Source organism: Aedes albopictus, chromosome 2 (genome assembly GCF_035046485.1).
Source record: "Aedes albopictus strain Foshan chromosome 2, AalbF5, whole genome shotgun sequence".
Lineage (NCBI taxonomy): Eukaryota > Metazoa > Arthropoda > Insecta > Diptera > Culicidae > Aedes > Aedes albopictus.
The window spans coordinates 399,129,206-399,140,341 of NC_085137.1; positions in this window are offsets into that span (position 1 = coordinate 399,129,206).

The following is an 11,136-nucleotide window of genomic DNA, read 5'->3' on the forward strand; positions in this document are numbered from 1 at the left end:
TAACGGCCAGCGATGCGTAAACTTTGCAGCCTCCCGTGGTATGGTAGTCCGAAGCACCTTCTTCCCCCGCAAAGATATCCACAAAGCCACCTGGAGATCACCCGACCATCAAACAGAAAACCAAATCGACCACGTTCTAATCGACGGTAAATTCTTCTCAGATATAACCAACGTCCGCACATACCGCAGTGCGAATATAGATTCGGATCACTACTTAGTCGCTGTATGCATGCGCTCAAAACTTTCGACAGTTATCACCACGCGTCGAAGTCGAACGCCGCGGCTCAACATCGAGCAACTTCGTAACGTAGAAGTGGCTCAAGACTACGCGCAGCAGTTAGCAGTGGCCCTACCAACGGAAGAGCAGCTTGGCGCAGCTACACTTGAAGATGGCTGGAGGGACATCCGATCCGCCATAGGTAGTACCTCGGCTACAGCACTAGGCTTCGCGACTCCGAATCACAGAAACGACTGGTACGACGGCGAATGTGAACAGTTGAAAAACGAGAAGAATGCAGCATGGGCGAGAATGCTGCAACACCGTACGAGAGCGAATGAGGCACGTTACAAACAGGCGCGGAACAGGCAGAACTCAGTCTTCCGGATGAAGAAGCGCCAGCAGGAAGAACGAGATCGCGAAGCGATGGAAGAGCTGTACCGCGCTAAGGACACACGAAAGTTCTACGAGAAGCTGAACCGCTCGCGCAGAGGCTTTGTGCCACAAGCCGATATGTGCCGAGATAATCACGGGAATATTCTCACGAGCGAGCGTGAGGTGGTCGAGAGGTGGCGGCAGCATTACGATGAGCACCTCAATGGCGACGTTGCAAGTACCGAAGGTGGCGTGGTAACAGATCTAGGAGTATGTGCACAGGACGAAAGACTTCCGGCCCCTGACCTTCAAGAGATTGAGGAGGAGGTTGGCCGGTTGAAAAACAACAAAGCCGCTGGAGCAGATCAACTACCAAGCGAGCTTCTAAAATACGGTGGAGAAGCACTGGTGAGAGCACTACACTGGGTCATTACCAAGATTTGGGAGGAGGAAGTATTACCGGAGGAATGGATGGAAGGTATCGTTTGTCCCATCTACAAAAAGGGCGACAAGTTGGATTGCGGGAACTACCGCGCGATCACACTACTGAGCGCTGCCTACAAGATACTCTCTCAAATTTTATGCCGCCGTCTATCACCGATTGCAAGAGAGTTCGTGGGGCAATATCAGGCTGGATTCATGGGTGAACGCGCTACAACGGACCAGATGTTCGCCATCCGCCAGGTGTTGCAGAAATGCCGCGAATACAACGTGCCCACACATCACTTGTTCATCGATTTCAAATCGGCGTATGATACAATCGATCGAGAACAGCTATGGCAGATTATGCACGAATACGGATTCCCGGATAAACTGATACGGTTGATCAAGGCGACGATGGATCGAGTGATGTGCGTAGTTCGAGTATCAGGGACACTCTCGAGTCCCTTCGAATCTCGCAGAGGGTTACGGCAAGGTGATGGTCTTTCGTGCTTGCTGTTCAACATTGCTTTGGAGGGTGTAATACGAAGAGCGGGGATAAACACGAGTGGGACGATTTTCACGAAGTCCGTTCAGCTGCTTGGTTTCGCCGATGATATTGATATTATTGCTCGTAAATTTGAGACGATGGCGGAAACGTACATCCGACTAAAGAGTGAAGCCAGGCGAATCGGATTAGTCATTAATGTGTCGAAGACAAAGTACATGATGGCAAAGGGCTCCAGGGAGGAATCACCGCGCCCGCCACTTCGAATTCATATCGACGGTGATGAAATCGAGGCGGTTGAAGAATTCGTGTACTTGGGCTCACTGGTGACCGACGACAACGACACCAGCAGAGAAATTCAGAGGCGCATTGTGGCAGGAAATCGTGCCTACTTTGGACTCCGCAGAACTCTACGATCGAATAAAGTTCGCCGTAACACGAAGTTAACCATCTACAAAACGTTGATTAGACCGGTCGTCCTCTATGGGCACGAATCATGGACCCTACGTGCAGAGGACCAACGCGCCCTTGGAGTTTTCGAACGGAAGGTGTTGCGTACCATCTACGGCGGAGTGCAGATGGAAGACGGGACGTGGAGAAGGCGAATGAACCACGAGCTGCATAAGCTGCTGGGAGAACCAACCATCGTCCATACCGCGAAAATCGGGAGGCTACGGTGGGCGGGTCACGTCATCAGGATGTCGGATAGCAACCCGACTAAAATGGTTCTCGAGAGTCATCCGACCGGTACAAGAAGACGTGGAGCGCAGCGAGCTAGGTGGGTCGACCAAGTAGAGGACGATCTGCGGACCCTACGCAGAGTGCGGAACTGGAGACAAACAGCCGTGGACCGAGTGGAATGGAGGCGGCTACTATGTACAGCAGAGGCCACCCCGGCCTTAGCCTGACCGGTAGTCTTTCCGGCGGGAAAAATGTGTGTAGAGATTTTTTCCCTTTCCGCGCCAAAATCCGTGACCGGGTTTACACTTCGGGAAAATTGTCATCCATGTTTTCCGTCGCGGGATTTGAAATTCCGCGCTCCATTTAAAATACACAGGGGACCAAATCCCGTGACACGTTTTCCGAACTGTAAACCAGCCTTAACGGGCAGTGACAATTATAATGCCACCTAGATTTTTGAGTTTCTTTTAAGGCGCCGTCCACAAATTACGTAACGATCTAGGGGGATGGGGGGGGGGGGGGGGGGGTGAGTATGGCCGACCGTTACGGTCCATACAAAAAATTTTGGATTTTCATACAAAAAAGCGTTACGGAGGGGGGAGGGGGGTAAAAAAATGTCGATTTTAGCGTTACGTAATAAATGGATGCTGCCTAAACAAAAATTGTTTTGTACATGTCATGTAATCATGTATATAATCATTTCCATAATAGTATGCGTTGACAACTCTTCTAGCACAGACAAACAGACGTAACACCATAGACAAACAGACGTAACACTCTCATAATTTCCATCGTACACCGATTTAACGATCTTCTTCAAAATTTGATAGTTGGCCAACTGCATAACCGTGGCGCTTGCATAGTTTTTGTTCGAGTTTGACGTTTGCTCACTACCGCCACCTGGTTGGTGGTCGGCCAAACATAGTCCTTTTAGCATTGGGCGAACATGTTTCCGTGACTATTATTTGAATCGAAAAATGTTCAAAGTGTTACGTCTGTTCGTCTGTGCTTCTAGTTTTCTCGGCCTTATAAAGGGTTAACCAATTAGCGATGTCAGAACCACATTTGAATAACATTCGCCGTTTTGGCATTCCTTATTCCAAAACTGTATTCCATGTACAAAAAGTATTGCAACAATATTGCATCACCCTGACTCACCTCGATATCTCCAAAACCTGAGGACTTACAAAAATGCTGTCTTCAGGAAAGTTATTCAGAAGACCAAAAGCAACAACTTTTCTGAAGGCGACATTTTTGTAGGAATTCTGGTTTTAGAGATATCGAGGTGAGTCAGAGTGATGCAATATTGTTGCAATACTTTTTGTGAGTCCGTACTTATGACGGGTAGTGTACATACGTGACTTTGGCACCATATTGCATTCCAAGCACCATTTTTGTAATTCGTGCACCTAGCAATACAAAATGTCAAGAATCACTGAACAACGATGACGACTAATACAGCACACCAACATCATGCACCTTCTTCAAATCTTTCCATGCACCATCATTAAGTCCACAGAATTATCTAGGCATCTACGTATTGTGCTGATCTCATGTACTGTTCAATCAATTAGGAATGTAATGCATCCTTACTGATATCATGTACCATCATTAAATTTTTTGCACCATTAAAGTTTTCCAATCATGCGTTCAGCGTTTATTATATCATCTAGGCATCATTACGGTGTGAGCTTCACATTAAATGCATTATTTTGTATACTATGCCTATGCGTCATTTTTGTAATTCGTGCACCTAACCATGCCACATAATCACAGAATAACGATGACAACTAATGCAGCACACTAGCATCATGCGCCTTTATGATGTGGTTCCCATTTGAATTCCATGCACCACTTTGTCATGAGTTTCGTGCACCATTTTTGCTATTAGTGCACCTAAATATGAAACATGTTGAGTATCACAGAATTATGGTGAAATTAATGCACCATACTGACAGGAGAAATTACTGGAAGAATTATTGGAGAAATTATTAAAGGAATTCCACAAGCAATCCATGGAAGCATTCCAGGATAAATCCCTGGAGGAATTTCAGGAGGAATCACTAAAGGAATTTCTGGAGGCTGAGGCTCTGAGGCATTTCGAAAGGAATTCATCCAAGAATTTTCCAAGAATTCTTCCAAGTATTCTTTCAGACATACCTCCTTTGATTCATATAGAAATTTCTTCAGGGTTCCTCCTGATATTGTTCCAGGGATTCCGCCAGGTTTCCGTGTAGGAATTCACAAAGGAACTTCTGGAAGAAAACCTGGAGAAATCCGTGGAAGCATTCCAGGAGGAGCTCCTGGAGCATTTTGAAGGACTTTTTAGAGGAATCCCTGGGGGCATTCTTAAAAGAATTTTTGGAGGAATGCGTGAAAGATTTACTGAGCGAATTCCTAGAGGAATACATTGAAGAATCCCTGGAGAAATTGCTAGGAAATTCTCAGGAGGAATTCCTAAAAGGATCTCTGGCGGAATCTCTGGATTCTAGAAGAATCCGTGAAGGAACTTCTGGAGGAATCTCTGCAGGCACTCTTGAAGGAAGGAATCCTCGGAAGAGTTCCAGGAGGAAGCCGTGGAGGAGTTTCTCAAAGAATTTCTGGAGGTATCCGTGGAGGCATTCCGAGAGGATTTTCAGGAGGAATCCCTGAGAATTGGCTTCTTTAGTGGTGCTGAGCTAATACCATATTCTGAATCTGCATGCAAAACTGAGCCGAAATCCAAATTTTCATGAATTTTGGTGCCCGGGAACCAATTTAAAAATCAATTTGAAGTTTGTATGGGAGCGATTTGTCGAATCACCCCTCGTCGCATTTTGTACTGGGTGGAGCTGTCAAACAGTTACCCAGCTGTCAAAAGGTGATTTCAAAAAATCTCTTTGAAATTGATGTTAGGTACCAAAATAAAGTTCTAAAAATCTGAAAAAAATCAGGGTGGCTCAGAAAAGGGTGCTCTTTTGTATAAAATTGAAAAATCGATGCATTTTTCTTAATTTAAAAATCCAATTACTTAAGAGATCCTTGGAAGAGCTTCTGGAGGAAGCTCTGTAAAATTCCTGGAGAAAGCTCTTGTGGAATCCTTCCAGGACCTGAAGGAATCCTAGGGAGGAAATCTAGGATGAATCTCTTAAGGAATTTCTTAAGAAATCTCTGAAGGAATTCCTGCAAGCGTTCCCAAAGGAAACCGTGGAAGAATTCCTGAATAAAGGAATCCATGGATGAACTCCTGGAGAAATTCCTGAAGAAATTTCTGGAAGAATTCTTTGAGGATTTTCTTGGGACATTTTTGAGGCTTTCCTGGAGAAAACACAGGAGGAATCCCAATAAAATTCCTAGAATTCCTGGAGGTATTTGTGGAGGAATTCATGAAGGAATTTTTTGTAGCAATTCCTGGAAGAATTATTTGAGGAATTTCTGGAGACATTTTTGAGGCTTTCCTGAAGGAAATCATGGAGCAATTCCTATAAAATTTCTGGAAGAATACCTATAGGATTTTTTCAAGAATTTATTTTTGGAGCAATTTATGGAGAAATTCCTAGAGGAACTCCTTTGAGGAATTTCTGAAAAAAAACATGGATAAATCCCAGGAGGAATTCCTGAAGAAATTCCTGTAGAAATTGATGGAGAAATCCCTAAAAGAATTTCAGGAAGAATCCTTGTTAGAATTTCTGAAGGAAGAAGAGAAGTGAAGCTTCTGAAGGAATTCGTGGATGAATCCCTGTAGGAATTCCTAGAAAAATTCTTTGAGGAAATTCTGGAGAACTTTTAGCGGCTTCCTGGACGAATATCTGGAGGAGCTCCTCGAGGTTTTTCTGAAGGGATTCAAACAGCAATTATTGGAGGAATTTCAGAAGAAATTCATGGATGAATCCCCGAAGGAATTCCTGAAGAAGTTGTTGGAAAAAATCCAGAAGAAATTCCTGGAGGAATTTCTGAAGGAATCCAAGGAGAAATCCCTGAAGAAATCACTAGGAATTCCTAAAGGTTTTTCTGGAGGAATTTCTGAAGTTAATCATGGATTCCTGTTGGAATTTCTGAAGAAATTCGTGGATCCCTGGAAGAATTCCTGAAGAAATTCCTGAAGGTATTCATGGGGGAATTCCTATATGATTTTATGAGGGAATCTCTGAAGGAATTCTTACAAGCGTTCTCAAAGGAACCCGTGGAAGACTTCCTAAATAAAGGAATCCCTGGAAGAACTCCTGAAGGAATTTCTGGAAGAATGCCTGAAGGAATTTCTGGATGAAATCTTTGAGGAATTTCTTGGGACATTTTTTGAGGCTTTCCTGGAGGAATCCCTATAAAATTCCTAGAATTCCTGGAGGTATTTCTGGAGGAATTCATGAAGGAATTTATTGGAGCAATTCTTGGAGGAATTCTTTGATGAATTTCTGAAAAAAAAAATCATGGAGGAATTCCTGAAGAAAAAGCAGCCCAAGCAACACACAGTGACTTCTGTGCAATCCTTACATGCGCTACCGTAGCTGTTTTGTAACCGTGTGTGTTGCTTGGGCTCTTATGTATTACTAAAGAAACCTCTGGAGAATTCCTGCAGAAATCCCCAAACGAAATTCTTGGAGGAATTTCAGGAAGAATCTCTGAAGGAATCTGTTGAAGAATTCCAGGGGGAATCAGTGGATGTATTGCTGGAAAAATTCATGAAGGAATTTCTGGAGGAATTCTTGGAGAAGCTTCTGGAGGAATTTCTAGAGAAATTCTTTGAGAAATTTCTGGAGAACTTCTCGAGGAATTCCTAAAGGAATTCCTGAAGAAATTCCTTGATGAATCGGTGGAATTCCAAGAGGAATACATGGAGAAAACCTCGGAGGAATTCTGGCAGAAATTCCTAGAGGTTTTTCTAGAGGAATCCCTGGAGGTATTCCAGATAAATTCCTGTAGAATTTATTGGAGAAATTATTAAGGGAATACCACAAGCAATCCATGGAAGCATTCCAGGATAAATCCCTGGAGGAATTTCTGGAGGAATCGCTGGAGGCAATGCTAAAAGAATTCTCCCACGGATTCCTCCCAGAGTTCTTCCAAGGATTCTTTAAGGCGTGCCTCCTTTGATTCCTATGGAAATTTCTCCAGGGTTCCTCCTGAAATTGTCCCAGGGATTCCGCCAGGGATCCCTTCCTTTGAGGAAACCCTGGAGGAATCCCTATAAAATTCCTGGAAGAATATCTGTAGGAATTCCTGGAGGTATTTCTGGAGGAATTCTTGAAGGAATTGCTGGTCGAATCCCTGGAAGAATTTCAAGAAGAATCCCTGATGGAATATCTGGAGGCATCCTTGGAAGAATTTCTGAAATAATTCATGGAGGAATTCCTGGAAGAATCCGTGGAGAAATCTCTAGAGGCGCTCCTAAAAAACCTCTGATAAATTGCTAGAGGAAGGTCTGGAGAATCCCTGCAGAAATCCCTGGAGGAATTCTTCCAGGATAAATCCCTGGAGGAATTACAGGAAGAATCTCTGGAGGAATCGGTTAGAGAATTCCTGGAAGAATCAGTGGATGTATTGCTGGAGAAATTCATGAAGAAATTTCTGGAGGAATTCTTGGAGAAGCTTCTGAAGGAATTCGTGGATGAATCCCTGGCGAAATTCCTGGAGGAATACCTGTAGTAATTCGTGGAGGTATTTCTGTAACAATTCCTGAAGGATTTTTTGGAGGGATTTAAGGAGGAACGACTGGATGAATATCTGGAAAACTTTTTGCGGCTTCCTGAAGGAATATCTGGAGGAACTCCTCGAGGTATTTCTGAAGGGATTCATAGAGGAATTCCTGAAGGAATTTTCGAGGAATTTCAGAAGAAATTCATGGATGAATCACTGAAGGAATTCCTGAAGAAGTTCCTGGAAAAATATCCAGAAGAAATTCCTGGAGGAATTCCTGAAGGAATCCATGGAGAAATCACTGTAGAAATTCCCGAAGGCATTTCTGGAGTGATTCCTGAAGGACTTTCTGGAGAAATTTCTGAAGAAGGAAGTCATGGAATCCTGTTGAAGAAATGCCTTGAGAAATCCATGAAGGAATTCCTGGAAGAGTTCCGGCAGAAATTCTTATAAGATTTTATAGAGGAATCCGTGGAGGAATCTCTGGAGGAATTCTGGCACAAATTTGTGGAGGAATTTCTAATGGAATTTTTGGAGGAATGGTTGAGAAATTCCTGAAGAAATTTCTCGAGAAATTTTTGAGGCTTCCTGTAGGAATGTCAGGAGAACCTCCTCGACCTCTGAAGAAATTCTTGGATAAATCCTTGAAAGAATTCCTTATGAAATCTCTGAAGGTATCAATAGAGGAATCCCTGGAGAAATTCCTAGGGAAAAACCTGTAGAAATTCCTGGAAGAATGTCTGTAGGAATTCCTGAAGGTATTTCTGAAGGCATTTTTGGATGAATGTATGGAGGAATGCCTGGAGGCATTTCCGTAGGAATTCGTGGAATAATTACTGGAGAAATTTGAATCCTTGAAAGAATACCAAAAAATCCTTGGAGAAATTCCTGGAAGAGTTCCGGGAGAAATTCTTTTAAGATTTTATTCTTATTCCGTGGAAGGAATTTCAGGAGAAATCATTAGAGAAAATTTTGGAGGAATTCTGGCAGAAATGTCTAGAGAATTTTCTGGGGGAATACCTGGAGGAATTTCTGATGGGATTTGAGGAATTTACGGAGGAATATTTGAGGCTTCCTGGAGGAACTCCTCGAGGAATTTACGAATGAATTCATGGAGGATATTTTTGAGGAATTTCAAAAGCAATTCATGGATGAATCCCTGGAAGAATTCTAAAAGAAATTTCAGGAGAAATTCCTGGAGGAATCCATGGAGGCATTCCTCGAGGAATTTGTGGAGGAAATCTTGGAGGAATTCTGTCAGAAATTCCTTGAGGATTTTTTGAAGTAATTTCTGAAATAATTTCTAAAGGAATTCCTGAAGGAATTTTTGGAGAAATTTTTGGAGGAATTCCTTGAAGAATTCATGGAGGAATTACTGGAAGAATTACCATAAATGTACCAGTAGCCGCTTGTGTTCCAATAGTCGCTCACCGTCATGAAACTGATGTTTATTGGCATTAATATGTGCAACTCTCTCCGTTCAAATGTAATTCGGTATGCATATGTATTTTTGCAGGAAAACTTCATTTCTACGCTCGTGAACGGCTATTGGTACACTGAGGGTAATTAAGAAATTCTTTGAGGAAGTTCTGGAGAACTTTTTTAGGCTTCCTGGAGGAATGTCTTGAGGAACTTCTCGAGGACTTTCTAAAGGAATTCCTGGAGAAATTGTTGAAATCATGGGTAAATCCCTAGAGGAATTCCTGAAGAAATTCCTGGAAAAATTGCGAGGAATTCCTGGAAGAATTCAATGAAGAGTCCCCGCAGAAAATCTTTAAGGTTTTTCTGGAGGAATCCTTGTAGCAATTCCTGGAGAAATCGCTAGAGAAAATCTTGGATGAATTCTGGCGGAAATACCTAGAGGATTTTCTGGAGGAATATATGTAGGAAATCCTGGAGGAATTTTTGTAGTTATTTATGAATTTATGATGTCCTGGTGGAATTCCAGGAGGAATTCTTTGTAGGAATTTCTGAAGAAATATATGAGGCTATCCCTGGGGATCACCCTTTTAAATTCGGCGTTTAAGGTACTGTAGCGTGTCCTGTTCAACAGACTGCGACCTCTTGAGGAGTCCTTCGTCAGCGAATACCAGGCGGGTTTTCGTGAGGGCCGATGAACGACGGATCAAATGTTTATCCTGCGGATGATCCTAGATAAATTTCGGGAATATAACTTGCAGACGCACCATCTGTTCATTGATTTTAAAGCAGCGTACGATTCAGTGAAAAGAAATGAGCTTTGGTAGATAATGTTAGAACATGGTTTTCCGGCGAAACTAATTAGGCTGATACGCGCAACGCTGGATGGATCAAAATCAAGTATTCGGATCGCGGATGAAGTGTCTACGTCGTTCGAGACCTTGGATGGATTGAAGCAGGGGGATGCTCTTTGCGGACGATACTGATCTCATCGGCATCGATCGTAGGGCAGTAGAGGAAGCTAATGCTCCTCTGAAGAGAGAGACAGCGAGGATAGGCTTGGCGATTAACTCTACTAATACGAAGTACATGATAGCGGGTAGGGACAGAAGCAGGCCGAGTTGTGTTAGTGCTGAGGTAGTGATTGATGGGGATGTGTTTGAAGTTGTTGAAAAATTTGTTTATCTTGGAACACTTGTGACATGTGACAAGGACGTTTCCCGTGAAGTGAAAAGGCGTATTGCAGCTGCGAATAGGGCCAATTATGGATTGCGTAGCCAGTTTAGGTCCCGTAACTTGCAAACGCAAACAAAATTCGTTCTGTATAAGACGCTGATTCTTCCGGTTGCCCTCTACGGTCACGAAGCGTGGACGTTAAAGGAGGTAGATTGAAAAGCTTTTGGAGTTTTTGAGCGCAAGGTGCTGCGGACAATTCTCGGTGGGAAACAAGAAAATGGAGTGTGGCGTAGACGCATGAATCACGAGTTGTACCAAGTGTACGAAGATACGAATATTGTGAAACGTATAAAAAACGGCAGACTTCAGTGAGCTGGAGACTTAGTGCGAATGTTGGAAGAAAGAATAGCGAAAACAATATTCAGCAGAGAACCCGGTAGAGGTAGGCGACTTCGTGGGCGGCCGTAAACTCGCTGAGTCGCTGGCTGCACGCGGTTGAGGACGATCTACCATCCCTATACGTTTGGGAAACTGGAGGAACATCGCCCAAGACCGACGAAGATGGTGCTCTGCTATACGTTCGGCGTTGGAGGTAAAGTTACTTTAAAGCCAACAAGGTATCAAGGTAGGTATATGAGGCTTTCTGGACGAAATCTTGGAGGAATGTCTGCAGAACTCTTCGAGGAATTACTAAAAGGATTGCTGAAGAAATTATTGAAGGAATTAC